Source organism: Tamandua tetradactyla, assembly GCF_023851605.1.
Source record: "Tamandua tetradactyla isolate mTamTet1 chromosome 1 unlocalized genomic scaffold, mTamTet1.pri SUPER_1_unloc_1, whole genome shotgun sequence".
NCBI lineage: Eukaryota > Metazoa > Chordata > Mammalia > Pilosa > Myrmecophagidae > Tamandua > Tamandua tetradactyla.
This window is the reverse complement of record NW_027518237.1, coordinates 4,859-18,251: the sequence shown is the minus strand read 5'-3', so window position 1 is coordinate 18,251 and position 13,393 is coordinate 4,859. Positions and strand designations below refer to the sequence as shown.

The 13,393-nt window shown below is 34.8% G+C and overlaps 1 pseudogene; it reads left to right on the top strand.

The window, feature by feature from the left end:
* Positions 1–1,124: 1,124 nt before the first annotated feature.
* LOC143672666 (protein SGT1 homolog pseudogene) lies at positions 1,125–1,783 on the top strand (annotated as a pseudogene).
* The last annotated feature ends 11,610 nt before the right edge of the window (positions 1,784–13,393 follow it).

The following is a 13,393-nucleotide window of genomic DNA, read 5'->3' as shown; positions in this document are numbered from 1 at the left end:
GTTGGAAACTTGATTAGGTTTTCTCCATGGAGATGTGACTCACCCAATTATGGGTATTAACTTTTGATTAGAGGGAGACATGACTCCACCCAATCCAAGTGGGTCTTGATTAGTTTACTGGAATCCTTCAAAAGAGGAAACATCTTGGAGAGAGTCATTTTTGAGAATGGTAAGAGAACCACTAGGCTGAGAATCTGTGCAGCCAGAGACCTTTGGAGATGAAGGAGGAATACATCCCTGGGAGAGCTTAATGAAACAAGAAGCCTGGAGAGAAAGCTGGAAGACATGGCCATCTTCACCATGTGCCTTTCCAATTGAGAGAAACCCTGACCATCAGCATTTCTTGAGTGAAGGTAATCTCTTGTTGGTGCCTTTTTTAGACATTTTTATAGACTTGCTTTAATTTGTACATTCTCATGGCCTTAGAACTGTAAACTTGCAACTTAATAAATTCCCCCTTTTAAAAGCTGTTCTATTTCTGTGTATTGCATTCAGGCAGCTAGCAAACTAGAACACCATCTAATTATAAGTTACTACCCACAACAGGTGGGTCACGTCTCCATGAAAACAATAAAAGAGATCTCACCTAACAATATTGAATGAGGATTAAAGAACATGGCTTTTCTGGGATACAAAACAGTTTCAAACTGGACATATGATATTATAAGTTTTTTCAGTGCCTTATATTCTTTTCTCTTTTTAAGCATAGATAATGGATTCTTATGGTATACTTGCTTTAAGTTAAATATAGAATACTTATTCACAAAGGTATTAATATGTTCCAACTTGGTTAGCTTCTATAAGGAAATTCCAAGAATTATGAAACACAGTCCTTGCTTTACATGGTGTAATTGGGTGACGGGCAGATATGACACAGGAATACAGTTCTCTAAAATCAATATTAAGAGACACATAATTTAGCTGTTAAGGGATAAAGTGTGTGTTCATACTGACACTTGATGTCTAAGGGATTCATGAAGGTCATCCAAACTGATGATTAAAAAATTGATATTCATAAAAAATTTTGATAACTTAAATTGAACTATCATATAATACATGAACTATCTTCTAAAACACAAAAGATAGATGACTGAGAGCCATGTAAGAAGATCACATTTTCTTTTATGTATCATATAATACCCTGGATCAGAATTGGATCAGAATCTGAAGTCTCCACATCCCAACAAATTCATCAGCCCAAAATTAATTATGACTGGTAGCAACAGAATCTCAACTATTATTACAACTATGATTAAGAATATTCAGAAGACTGAGGTAAATGTGGTACTTCCATAATAAAGACTTGTCTACTTTGGTGAAACTTCCTTATGGAGATAATTATAACTTGAAATTGTGACCCCTTCATCCTACAATGTCAGAACTGAGAACATTTAAAGTATGTTTAGCAAAAATTGCAATTAAAATGAAAAAAAAAAATCCAGAGGTTGTGAGATGAGTAAAGTTAGAGGATTGGGGATATGCATCTAAGCCAAGAAAGTTCAGAGCAGATGTAAAGAACCTATATCCATCATCATCTTGTTACATAAGAAATTGGGATAAATTTGTTGGAAAGCTCAAAGAAGAAAAGAATGAGAAGGTGGAGATGTTACTTAAGCAAATTGTTTCGGCAGATTTATCATATGGTTCTGATGAAGTGAAGCATATAGTGAAAAAATCTGTTACAGAGTCTGGTGTCCCAGTTTTGAATACTAACTGGTCTGATAAAGGTAAAATGACAGTTAAAGTTAATCTTCCTTATGATATAGAATGGAAAAAGTCCTAAATAAAGTAATTTGCTATAAAAAACTGATACAAAAAAGTATGCTCAAGTGTCAATGTCAAAGCAATAAGGATGGAGGTGATATTGCATGTAAGGAAACAGTGGGTATTCTGAATATTTAACAAACTTGCTCAACAACTATTTATTGAGTTTTGGCTTATGCTGTTAGGTTCTAGAGATTCCTCAATCATAAATGGGATCATAATTACAGAAAATAAAATTGCTAATTATAAAATAAATAAATTGTAGGTAAGTTCTTTACAATTTCTCAGTAATCCTCACAACTCATATTTTTCAAATATAAGAACTGGTTTGAATGTTTAAATAATTTCCAAATCAGTCAAAAAACAAAATAATGGGAGGATAAACTCGATCTTAGGTCTAAGAAAAGAATTGAGCAGGGAAAAGAAATTCTAACATTTGTGTGAAATTGGAAAAATTACACAAGTTCTTTGGACCTTTTTTCCTACAAGATATTTATACTTAACTCATGTAGAATATTTGAGAAATAAATGAGAAAATATTATGGTAAGCACTTGGCCTACACATCAATAACTCAGTTAAGACAATTTTCCCTCCACTATTCCAGTTATTGCCTAATTCTGTAACTCTGTTAATTGCATTCATTATTTAAATTCCTGTATTGTCCTCCTAGATCTCAACACTTTAGAAAGTTATTGAATAGCTGAATGTCTTATAATCACTACCAAAAATATATTTGCTCACATGTTGTCTACCTAAAAGAGACAGTCTCTAACTTTGGTGCTTTGGACAGCTGTCTAATAATTACCTCTTATAATAACCTGTACTGAAACACTTTAGTTTCCTTGAGCTCCATCTCAGCTATATTACTAAAATTAGAACTTTTTAAATGAGAATAACCAATGGTAGATAGTAACTTGAGGATGGTTGGACTAGGCAGAATTCCTGAAATCATGTCCTCATTATGCTTGATTCACCACTGCTATTACTAATTATGCAACAAATAAGTCAAAAATACTTATCAAGCATCTGCGGAGGGATGGATGTGCTAAAGGAAGATCTTGAGATAAAATTTTTAATCACAATGATGTTTATTTTATTTTGATAGAGAGGTAACAGGAAGACCATTTCAAATTAAAGTACATGCATGAACAATAAAAGCTATAGTTAAACAAGGAAAGCTGCACACACTGTATTTGCAAAGACTTAGTGGGAAAGCAGGAGCATTATGGAAAAACACATGTCAAAGTTTGGTGATGGGCTTTCCCTTAGGAAAATGTGAAAGATGTAAATGTTTATACCTCAGAATTATCATTGTTAATATGTGAAGTAAAAAATATTCGATTTGATCTTCCTACAAAGAAAAATGGAAAATGCATAATTGTAGAGCTCATTATTTCCATTCAAATGCAAGCCAAATAGCAGATATGGTGATAAGATTAGAATTTACCATATTTGCCATTGAACCTCTGTTGTGTTCCTTGATTGTAGGATATAACATGGTAGAGTTTGAATTGAGAGTAAAAACCTTATTTTCTAATCCACCCAAACCAGTGTATTCATTAAATTGGGAAAAGACAGATCAAACATAAAAATGACAAATTTTAATATTTTCACAGAGGGAACAGCAAAACAAAACAAAACAAAACAAAAAAACCAACTTCCTAAATGTAAACACTTCAACAATGGAGTTTGTTCTTTTGGGATTCCTGATTGTCCTAATTTCCAGATATTTTTTGCAATATTTTTCTCAGTCTATGTGATTATCCTAATGGGAAATGGCATCATTATCCTCACAACTGGGATCAACCAGGATCTCCAGATACTCATGTGTTTTTCCCTCAGTAAATTTTCTTTCTTGGGGATCTGTTGTATGTGTGCCAAACTTCCTAGAATGCTCATAAACTTTTAGACCCAAAAAAGGAATATTTTTAGCTACTCAAATGTGTTTTGTTCTTATTGGAAACATAGAAACCCTCCTTTTGACCAAAATGGCCTGCTATTGCTTCATGGTCGTGTGTAACCCTCTGACAATCCTCTAGTCATGAACCAAAAGACGTATGCCCAGCTGGTGGGTAGTTCCTGGAACAGTGGAATTCCAGTAAAGACAGACCAGACTGGCAGCAATTTTCTTTCTGCCATTTTGTGACTCTAACAAAGTCAATAGCGTCTTCTGTTGCACCCTCCCAGGACTAAACTGGCCTGTGGCTACTGCTTTCCGAAGGAGGTGTTGGTCTTTACAGGGTCTGTGCTGTGCATTGTGAGCCCTTTTCTGTTAATTCTGGGATCCTACAGCAAAACTGCTCCACCACCCTGAGGTTGCATCTGCAACAGGAGGAACCAAATCCTTCTCCATCTCATCTCATGCCATAGTCATGGCTTAATTCTTTGGATCAGGACTCATTACATAGTCGAGGCCCAAATCCAAATGTCTTCTGGATCAGACAAATTTCTCTTTTTTCTATACCATTGTCACCCCAACCTTTAACCCAATGATGTACACTCTGAGAGATAAATATGTCATGATGGCCTTGAGAGAAGTGTTATGTTAACTAATAACGCATTTGTACTCATTAGCCTTTGTTCATTTGTTTGCTGTCACACCTTCAGAAATTAACTTATTTTTTTCTGACTTAGTATAGATTTATAATATTTACTCATTCTTGAGCTTGTCATTTGACACTGCCGTCCTTGATATCAAGGTTAATCCACTGTGGTGCTGGTGTTGTTTAGAAACTAAATTTTCAACAAATCTCATATTTGGTAGAGTAGTTTACTGTCTCCACAAATTAACTGGGGACTTGGGGCTTTCACTAAATAATGTAGTATCTCATTTGCTAATTGGTGTCACAATAATTTTTTCACTTAAAGCCATAGTGAATATATTTGTTTATTTCTTCTTTTTTCATAAATATATCCGTTAGTAAAAAGCACTGTACTATTTCTGTTTTTTCATACAACTTTTCTTTTTACTTCAACTACATTTGTTATGAATGTTTTAAGCAGAATGGGATTTGAGCACCACATTTTCATTCAAAGCCTGACTGACACACTTTTCACTGCTCTTCAGTAGCTTAGGTAGGCTTACATTTTGCTACCCTAAACCATGCTTTTCTTTGGAAAACAAGTTTTATGGTCCCTATTGAGTCAGTTGTTTAACACAGTAATTTCTAGAATCCTAGTATGTGCAGAGTTGTTAACTTCAGGGGATGGAAAGTTTAAAAAGTAGAGCCTCTAAGATGAAGCTCAAGTTATTTTAAGAAAGATTTCTCCTTTAAACATCACAGTAAACCTCAGAACACACATTTCAGTGAAAAAATATTTGGTCTATGATGGAATCCACTTTTAGCTAAATACTTAAGAGAAAAAGGTTAATATTACAGCAAATATTACCTCACTCTATTAAAGTATGTCAACAGGATATAAGAAAATTACTTGTTTTGCTTTATTGCCCAAAGTATCCCAGGATATCATTATTTGAATTTGAAAGTAATCTTATCTCCTCCTTAGGTTCTTGTCATGGCATACAGATTTTTAAATGTTAACAAAAATAAAGGGAAGAAGCGGTAAAATATATTACCAACAGGAATGAGAATAAAATATTGAATGTGTCCCAGTTCTGCAGCAGAATGATTACTCATTTCTTCCATGCATGATGTCTCATCTCCTACAAGGGGTGGTGTTTCTTCAGTTAAGACAACTTTGGTTTCATCAGCAGTGGGGTCAGCTTCATCAATACTCAGAATATGTCTAATCATCCTGCAGACACTGTTAGCAAGTGTTGGGGAGTCTTCCAGACTGAAGCCAGAAGGCAGGAGTGTGGTTTAGTAGTGCAAGATGATCAGATTCTTCACAGACTTGTTCTTGTCAGCCTCTGCTTTTTACCTTAAGATTCCAATAATACAATTGTCAAGGTTGGTCTCCAGGTGTTTCTTTGCTGTCCTATAATCCATGGATGAGCTTTCTCTTAAGGTTTGTGCCTGCATGATTCCTTCCATGCTTTCAGTCCAGGGAGATGTGCTTGTGACAATGCAGCAGGGTGAAGTGACAAATCAGTTTGATACTATGTTTTCTCCAAATGTCTTCCATGTTTTGCAGAACGTTTTATGCTTTTTCTGTTTCTCTTCTTCATCCTCTAAAATTTTCAAACCTTCTTGAGTGATAGACATTAAAAGTTTCCCCTCAAATTCCTTCAACTGTTTGACATAGAACTGATTGTTAGTACCAATCACATAGATTACTTTAAGCCATGCTTCTGAAGATGCCCCACAAATGCCAAGTTAAAAATCTGGTCGTTTGTTTTTTTTTAACCAGTGATGTTAATAGATGTGCTACTCCTTTTCCTTCATGCTGGTGCAGCAGTCCTTGGAAAAAGCCCATCTCATCACCAGAAGCAGATGTGTAATAACTTAATAGCTCCAAGAACCTCTTAGGATCTGAAGAGTTTTCACATATTCCCACTTAGTATTTTAGAGAACTGCTCATAAAAGTTTTTGTAGTTTTATTTTTGCCAGTTCAGTGAAGAGCTCTAAGCAGTTTTTGACCTTACTCTTTGAGATAACTTCAAAAATTTTGCTTTGTTGAAAGATTTTATGCAGAATACTTACAAGGAGATCCTCAGAGTCCATTAAACATCTATGTGAATGAATATATTCAAGGATTAGCTCCTCATAATTATACATGATGCAAACTCTGCATACAAAAATTTAATGCTGGTCTTTTTTCTTTCTGTTTTCATATTGGACAAAGAGAGCACATCTTGGGAAAGAGAAGATCCCTGAATTCCAACTGCCCTTCAACTGAAAAATGTTTCACAGCTAAATTTTCTCCCCAGTAATTGGTCAAGTTCTTATACAATTCTGCATATTATTCATTAGTCATATGCTGTAACCTGCACAGCTCAATGTCAAGACTGAAGGAAGGCAACAGGAAATTGAGAAAGAAACACAAGAGACAAAGATATAGTTAAAGCTGGGACCAGGTGGGACTCTGAGCTTGGATGGAGACTCAAAGACCCTAAGAGGTTCAGCACAGTTTAATTTATAGGGCTGTGAGGTAAAGAAAGTAAAAAATGTAACTAAAGAACAAGGAAGGAGGAAGCACCATCTGAACCATCTGCTTCCTTGTGACCAGATGAGTCAAAAAGTTACATGTTTCCCAAGGCCTCCTTCCACACAAGACCAAGCAGCTTTGCAACACTTTAGTCTTTACAGGACCTCAGGTGACTTTTCCCACAGAGATAGCTTTACTATATCTCTGCAGCAAGCATGAGACCTCTGTCCCATCTGTGGTCATATTGTCAGTATTTCTGATCCAGAGAGTTTTTTTGTTCAGTTATTCTTGATCAATGTACATTCACTTGCTCTTCCTCTTCTTCTCATCACCATCTTCTTTTTTTTCTACTTCTTCATCATAACAAATATCTTCTATTTTTGGCATGTCATAGACTCATTTTCCTCTTTTTTCCTTCTTCTTTATATTATTTTTTTAGCCTCATCATCACTTACTTCTTTATCACATTCTTTCTCTACAGAAAGAACATTTGGATAGCCAATAAGTTGAGAATATTTCTTCCTAATCTTCTTTCTACTTTTCCCCTTAAAGGATTCTTTCCTCTCCTCCCCAAATTTCCTTCTTTAGTGTGGAAAATAAGCTCTGTTGTGTGACTTGTAGGTTCATTTGTGTCAATTCTGAAAATGAATGACCTTCCATCTGAAAACACCTAGGCATATTAACCATCATCATTATGTTTGGTGATCATTGTCACTTTCTCAGCAATCAAATACACAAAATAAAAACCAACATGATACTGGCCAATCATAGAGATGTCTGCACCAGCATGTAAACTTCTAGGAATGCCATGGCCTGAGACTTGATGAAAGAACCAAGGTAATTGACAAAGTGGTTCTTGAATTCCAATCCCAATATACACAGCAGGGAGGGTTTCATCTTGTTTGTTTGGAATGAGATTACCGTGCAGCTCTTTCTCAAACCCAGCTTACCTGGATCTGAGAAGTTTCATATGCTATTTTTGTCCATATTATCTGATGTATTTGAAAGAAGGACCTTCAAATATCTTTTTCTTCATGTAGAAAGTATTGATGATCAATGATGTCAACTCAGTGAATTCTCTCTGAAAAGCAAATGTCTCAACTTCTTCCTTGGCTCTAAGAATCAATATCATTCCAAATAAGAAAGGTAAATATGAAGTATTTTATGTTGTTATTTAATTTTTCATAATATCTTGGCATTTGTATTAATACTTCATACCCAGTCACAAATGTCTTCTTTAATTATAGCAGGATCTATATGTTTCTGATGCTACTAAATATAATTTAAAATTAAATTATGATATTAAATAATGGTATTAAATATAATACCTAAATTTGAAAAACTGAAAATAAATAACATAATTTTTGTAAATATAGTAATATATAGTAAAATATAGTAAATATAGTAAATGTTATACAAAAACTTCCTTATGAACCAAGATATTGTAACATACACATTGATTTATGTATATTGCCTTGATATTTCAATAAGTCATTTAAAACAAAGTAATCCATGACATAATTTTACAACATTTGGGAAATGGAAGGAACATTATTTTACAAAAAATATATATAAAATTAAAGACATAGGGTGGGCAATGTTGGTTCATTGGCAGAGTTATTATCTGCCATGCCGGAGACCTGGGTTCATTTCGTTGTGCCTGCTCATGTTAAAAAAAAATTAAAGACATAAAATAATAAATCTTTTAAGTTCAATATTGTTTTTTAAATTGATCTTAGGGTTGAAATTGCTAATTTATGTCATATATACCAGCTGAGGCTAAGGCTGAGTACAGGCATTGACAGTGAATAATATCTAACCAAAATAGAATATTACTACAATTCCCTAAACCATTTGTACTTTTCCAGTGAATATAACGATAGGTAAATTTGTAATAAAAATGAGAGCATCATTTTCTATTCATCTTGATTAAAAAGAACCTAAGCAGGAGTTATGTCCTCAACATGGTGATGTAAACTGCTTCCAAAAATCTTTCCTCAGAGATCCAGCTTTAAAAGAGAACAATTCTGAATTACCTAGAAATCTGTAGGAGTATGTGTACTGGAGAAGGACCCTAGAGGAATATCAAGGAGGAAATTTCCATTCCAGTTAGGCCCACCCTCTCCCCCCCTCACTCAGTCTCACAGTATGGGATGGGCAACAAAGCAGCAGCATAGAACCCTCCCAATGGGGACACAGACTAGGAATTCTTTCATAGCAGTGGGACCGACCATTACCTTTTGGAAACATTGCGGACAGGGAGGGCATTTCAAGGCCCAGATCAGTGAGAAACAGAGAGTCTGAGAAAACATAGATGGAATCTGTGTTTCGAGCTCTGAGTCTTAAATTCCTGCTCTCATTCTTGTGAGAAATGGTAGTAAAAGATCTGATCCCTGCCTGGGGGAAGGCTAAAGACAGGGAGAGCTGGGGGTGTGCTCTGCCATGAATAAAATGGAGGGCACAGACACATATTGAACCAGATTTTGACCAGCAGAGAGAGGGAACAGGAACCCTGCTACTGGAGCTAGATCTGGAGAGACACAACCAGTGCTCTGAAGGTGAGGTTATCAAACATCACCATCAATGGGAAGAAGAGAAAGTGCAAGAAAATTGAAGGACACTTTCAGAGATTACGCAGAAAATTTTCCAGGCTGCCTGGGGTGGGTCTAGACCCCCAGCATGGGAACCTGCCTCTGTTTGACTGAGAAGCATGGATGCCCAAACAGTTGAAGCAGTGCCCAGAAACATTGCACATCTTGCAAGATAGTGAAAAGTAGAGCACCACTGGAAGAAAGCAGATTTGTTTACCCCACCAACAGAGATAGACATAGCACAGTGCCTACTCCCATCTCTAAGGTGGGTACTGTAGGTGCCTGTTTTGGGGGAGACTGGGGGAGCAGAACAAATCTGACAACTGACTGGTGAGAGAGACAAGTAGATAGAAAAGAAATCCAACCAACAGGAAAAACCTAGGCAAAAAAGGTAAAATGACCTCTATAATAAACTAAGCAAAAAATGAGATACAACAAGATCAGCAGAAAATCACAACTCATACCAGGAAGAATGAAAATATGGGCCAACTCAAGGAATAAATTAATGTCCCAAATAAGATACAGAAATTGAAACAGCTAATTAATGTTGTTAAAGCAGATCTTCTAAATCAGCTTAATGAGTTGAAAGAAAATATAAAAAAGACAAAGTATACATAGAAGACACAAGGTGAACATAGAGAAGAACTTGAAAGCTTTAAAAGACAAATAGCAGAACTTGTGAGAATGAAAGTCACAACAGAAGTGATATAAAAGAAAATGGAGACATACAACAGCAGATTTGAAGAGTCAGAAGAAAAGATTAGTGAACTAGAATACATAGTGCAGCAGATTTGAAGAGTCAGAAGAAAGGATTAGTGAACTAGAAGACAGAACATCCAAAATTCTATGCACAAAAGAACAAATGGGGGAAAAATAGAAAATATCGAGCAGGGTCTCAGGGAAATGAATGGCAACCTGAAGTGCAGAAATATATGTTATGGGTGTCCCAGATGGAAAAGAGAAGGGAAGGGGGCTGAAAGCATAATGGAGGAAATAATAAGTGAAAATTTCCCAAATCTCATGAAAGATATAAAACTACAGGTCCAAGAAGTACAGCATACCCCAAACAGAATAGATCCAAATAGACCGACACCAAGACACTTTTTAGTCAGATTGTCAAATGTCACAAAGAGAGAATTCTGAAAGCAGCAAGAGAAAAGCAATCCATCACTTATGAGGGGAGTTTGACAAGACTAAGTGTGGATCACTCAACAGAAATCAAGGAGGTGAGAATGCAGAACGTATAGATAAGTTCCCATAACCTTCAAACATCTTTCAGCTATAGATAAGATACTTAAAGAGAAAGTTGCCAACCAAAAAGTATATATCCAGAAAGATGGCCCTTCAAAAATGAGGGGGGTATTTAAGTATTTTCATACAAACATATCCTGCTCTACAAGAAATATCAAGGGAATGCTATGGGCAGATAAGAAAACACAGGAGGGAGAAGAGTGTAGACATGGAGACCAGCAGGAAGGGTAACTAATAGGCTCAAGAGAGTGAAAGAAAAATAAAGACATGACAAGCATTTGAAAAGGAAAAGTGGTTGAAGAAAGTACAGCATTTATAGTAAAAATATTAAATATTAACAGATTAAACTTACCAATTAAAAGGTATAAATTGTCAGAATGGATAAAAAAACAGGATCCATCTATATGTTTTCTACAGGAGATTCATTTAAGACCAATGACAAAAAAAAAAAATGAGGGTGAAAGGTTGGAAAAAGATATTCCAGGCAAACAACAACCAGAAAAGAGCAGGGATAGCTTTACTAATATGAGACAAATTAGACTTCAAATGTACAATAATTAAAAGAGACAAAGAAGGACACTATGCATTAATAAAAGGAAAAAAATCATCAGAAAGGCTTCACTTTCACAAATATCCATGCACCAAGCCAAAGTGCCCCCAAAATACTTGAGGCAAATACTGAGTGTGGTGTTCTGTAAATATCTCTTAGGTGGAGCTATTTTACCATAGTATTCAAGATCTCTGTTTCTTTATTGATCCTCCATCTAGATGTTCTGTTCATGTTATGAAGGTAAACATAATTATCAAATTTTAATTGTGGATATTTAAGCATATATTTTTCAATGATTTTTATTTTTCTTTTCTTAGTTTTTGTGTTTACTATAATGAACAGTGATCCTCATGTAATTTTAAAACAGTAATAAATTTATATTCATTATGGATAACTAGTAGTTAGTTATGTATATTGTTCCCAATTTAAAGCAATATAATTAATCTCACCCTTTTTCATGATTCCATGCTTACTAATAAATTATTCATATAGGAAGACAAGAGCTCTTATATAACAGGCCATGAATTGTTAAGAAGAAATGTGGTGAAGAGTGTACTGCTTGTAAGTCTCTTTCCAAGAAATGAAGCAAATCAGAGCTGTTCACATGTACCTGGGCATACCTAAATCTAATTGCATAAGGAATTGTATTACTGCTTTCTACTCAGAATAATTCAGCCAGAATGTATCAACATCCTGATGGGAAACTCACAAGAAAATTATCTACCCTGCCCAAATGCAAAGAAAGCATTAAGTCTCTCAGGTAATGTACCCATAAAAAAGAGGAGGCTAATAGAGACAGGGAATTGTTTTTAATTACAAGCATAATTACAAAATTAGTTTTTCCAGGTAGAAATTGAATCAGTCTTGAAGCTATTACATGTTGAATCATGTGAGAGAGAAACTGAGAATACCTTCCATTCTCAACATCCCAGCTGTCCATATGGAAATGACTTGGTTGTTAGGAAAGAGATGCTAAGAAAGAGTAAAATAATAATTTAATAATATTAATTACTCTGATGTGCATTAACTTAGCATTTTTTTGCAGAGAAAGGCAAATTAGAGCACTTGAGGTATATGATTATTCTTATAGATAAGTTCCCATGCTCTTCAAATATCAATGGATAGATATCCAAAAGCTATTTTATTACTTGAGTGATGTAAGCAAACAAAAAAAACCAAAACAATCTTCACTTTCAGTGATTAAAATGCAACGAAAACTTCATTTGCAGTACACCAACTTGTAAAATATGAATGTATGCAGCTAATGTAAGTACTGTGACAGTTCTTTTTATTATCAAGACACTTTTGTTCCTAATTGTTTTTAATTGAAATATTCTCAGACCAACTCACATTGCTGAAAAACTGAGTTCTTCAGAAACATGAATGCAGATATTTATTTGCTTTACTGGATTAAAGTCAATGGGGAAGGGCTAAGGGGAGAGTTTTGCAGTCTATGTAGAGTCTCTACAAGACTACAAATTTGATTTGGGGAAAGAAATCCCTGTATGTATCCTCAGTTTGAATACGGATTTGTACCTATGGATTCTTATTTGAAGATGATATAATGGTGTATGAAAATAGACAATCTTTTATTTATTCCTTCCTTTTACAAGTGTATATATCGATATTATGTCATCTTCATCTAATATATATTTACTTAGGCTATTTGGAGCTCATATATTGATAAAATTTTGCTTAATCTGTAACATAAAAACATTCAGAAGTAAAACTTATTTTATTAAGATGCTCAATATAAGTATGGAGTGCATATAAGGAAATAGAATAAGAGAGCTGGAGTAAAAATGGAGGGTGATCTTTTGAACTATAGTAAGGAATCAGAAACAACTGAAATTATATAAATAAGAAAAAAATTAAAGTCAATGGGAAGGTAATGCTGAAAGCTCAAAAGAATGGGGAGGACTGCTGAACTCTATCACAATAAGCTTCACACATGCTAAGTATGCACATTTGCATAAATATGTTTACCCTTTGCATGAACAGATGATAGCTAGATGATGTGCATGTGTGCCAATATATTTGTGGACTTCCATTTCTAACTGGTTTTATTTAACTAATAATATTTATGCTGATTAAGAGTTCCAAACACAAGTAGTGACATGCAAGATATACCTTTGAGGGTCAGTAACTGGAACAGCCAAAACATTCAAAACATTCAGCAAACAGCGA